The sequence below is a fragment of the Pteropus medius genome, unplaced genomic scaffold (genome assembly GCF_902729225.1).
Source record: "Pteropus medius unplaced genomic scaffold, Ma_sr-lr_union100, whole genome shotgun sequence".
NCBI lineage: Eukaryota > Metazoa > Chordata > Mammalia > Chiroptera > Pteropodidae > Pteropus > Pteropus medius.
This window is the reverse complement of record NW_024340699.1, coordinates 13223267-13226441: the sequence shown is the minus strand read 5'-3', so window position 1 is coordinate 13226441 and position 3175 is coordinate 13223267.

The window sequence follows — 3175 nt, the reverse complement described above, 5'->3', positions numbered from 1 at the left end:
ACTGCTCTAGGTCTCCATTACAAGCTCATTGGATGGAAACTCAAAGGAATTAAGTAATATTGAGTGCTTTTTCAAATAGGCATCCTGATAGCTGAAATATTTTACAACATAACCAGAAATATGATAATTATTACTTATAAAGTTATCCACTTTGTTAGGGAACATAGCGAGGGAAGCAGAAATAGATATGCTCACCTGAAAAGTTCCTTTATATCTGGGACTTTCCGTCATATGGTCTACAAGACCCCATTAGTGAGAGTTCTAATCCTGATGACATCACAAGTGTTGCTCGGTAGCCAGTCAGATCAACAGAATTTCCCAAGACGTTGGCTTAGGCCATTCTTCACCCTGATAAGATGCCGAAATCTAATGTAGCATACTTATGAATTATCACTGTGTAACAAATCACCCCAAACAAGCATTTATTCTCTCCCATGGTTTCTGAGGGTCGGGAATCTGAGGGCAGTGTAGCTTGGTGGTTCTGGCTCAGTCTTTCTTGAGGTTGTAGTCAAGCCGTTGTCCTAAGTGGCAGTCATTTTAAGATCCTACCCAGGATGGAGGATCTGCTCCAAATACTTCTATGTTGTTGGCAGGCCTCCGTTTCTCATCACAGAGGCTTTGCTATCAGGCTGCTCACAGCATGGCAGTCAGTTTCCCTCAGAGAGGGAGAGAGCAAGATGGAAGGCAAAATGTCTTTTAAGCTAATCCGGGAAGTCTCATATCATCAATTCTCCATATGCTAATGATCATACAAACCAGCATTAGTACAGTGTGAGAGGGAACTTGAAAATGGTGTGAAGATCAGGAAGCAGAGCTCGTTGGGGGCCATCTTGATTGTAGCAACCATGATGTACCATTTCCTAAACTCACTCTCACTGATAAATTCCTAGACAGCTACAGGGTGGCTAGAGCTGTAGTAGAAATAAAGGAAGTTGAGACTGTTGGATTAAGGAAACTGGAGAAGATCTGATCCCAGTGCTACAGTTTGTATAGTTTCCTTAACATCAGATGAATAAATACTCAGGGAAGATGATAAAATGTATTCAACCACAGTTTTACACAGTATAATAAACATTAGTTATTTAATATACTTAAACATCTGTTTATCGATTCATATCTAGTTGATTCATTGTAACTTCTATAATACTTGTTTGCACATATAGATTTATTTCGCTATTGATGGATATTGGGCCATTTCCAAATTTGCTATTACAATGTTACAAGTTTTCTTATACATACACCCGTGGGCACTGATAGGGATGTCCAAACCAAACCAAAGAGGGGTTAATTACTGGATCTTGGCTATACACTATTCAGCTTTACTCAATATCACTAAATAGTTCTTTAGCAATGTATGATGGTTCCAATTTCTCAATGTGCTTACCAATACTTGGTATAAAAAATTTTATTTTTGCAATTATAAGAGTTTGAAATATTTCATTGTTTAATTTGCATTTACCTGTAACTAGTGAAATTTGTGCATCTTATGTTTATTGGCCATTTAGGATTCCTTTTCAGTTAACTATATGTTTAATGTACATGTTTATGTGCTGTATCATATTGCTATTTTTATCACTTTGTTGGCAGCCTAGATATATTCTGGATATGGAATAAAGGTTGACTGTCACGTTTTAGGCTTGTAGAGGTGGGTGGATTGTGTGCTATTTAAATGGATGGAGAAGGGTGGTAGAAAACAAGTTTTAGAAGGAAAATTAAGAGTACTTTCAGATAAGTTTGAGATGCTTCTGAGTCATCCAAGAGAACAAGTCTGTGCTGCAGAGATACATTTGGGAGTTGTCAGCTTATAGATCATATGTAAAGTGATAGCAGTGCACATGGTTATCTCCTGAGAGAATTTGGAGTGACATGACAAGAGCCCTACAGAATTATACATTTGAAGAAGGAGGATCCAGAAAGGGATGCTGAGGTGGAGGACCAATGAAATACAGAAGCACGAGAATAGTGTGGTATCATGAAAGCCAAGAAAGGAAACTGCCAGTTTTTTTTTTTTCTTTTTCATTTTTTGTAATGGCCTGCATAAGAAGATCTGATCTCAGTGCTACAGTTTATATAGTTGCATGGATGCACCCTAACCACTCTTTTATTTGGAATTTGGATTTATTTCAGTGCTTTTCTATTATAAGCTACACTTTGATGAACATTCTTATAGATGCATCTTTTTTTGCTACTTTTTCTTTTGGATATATGCCTATATGTAGGTTGAGTGTGCCTATTCAAAAGCTTCTACTATAAGTTGCACATCATTTTCTTGAAAGGTTACCTTTATATTCCAATCAGAATGAGTTTGCTTTTTTTCCTCCCTTCTGGTGGTGGTGGAAAAGTGGTGAGAACTATATATTTCATACCGACATTTTTAATGGTTGCAAAGTTGTGCCATTATATGTTCATAATTTATCTTGTCAGTTATAGTCTCATTTTTGGTATTATAATGTATTGAAATTAATGGCTTTTTTAGCTAAATCTTTTTGCTCATACTTAACCTGTTCCTTAGAATAAAGTCCTTAAAGTAGAAATGATGAGTCAAAAAATATTTGTATGTTTAAAACTGCTCTTCCTATCAGCAGGGCATGGAAAGGGACATGCCTAATCTTTGGGAGTTATTTGGAGAACTACACCGTGCATTGCTGCTGTCAGGCTAAATGCATCCAGTAAAACTTATATGGAAACTTTTCGCAAATACAATTCTTTGACAATACCACTTTTGCATGTTGTACTTCAGATTTTGAGGCCCCAAATCTGAAAAGCTTGTTTTCCAGCTATATTATCTGATTTGTGACCTAAGGATTATTTCCAACAGCATCGTGTTGGAGACCAAGTCGTCAGCGACATCTCCAGAGGGCAAAGAGGGAGGAGTTTGGAAGTCTTGGCGTGAGATCTGAGCGCTCTGATTCGTCTGCGGGTACTCAGGTCTAAAGGGGTGCCCAGGAGCGCAGGCCGGGGTCCACCTGGGCGTGGTGGGACGCCAGCCCCTCCCCCGAGCCGGACGCCTGCCGAGGACCAGCCCATCCGGGCGCCTGTGCTGGGGGCGCGCCCGTGCCCACCAGCCCATCTTTCCCTACGGAAGCGGAAGGGGCGGAGCCTGGCAGCAGGCCCCACCGCCTGCGGCGGCGCGCGGGAGGCCGGGGCGGGACTTCCGCTTCGCGAGGGGCTACTT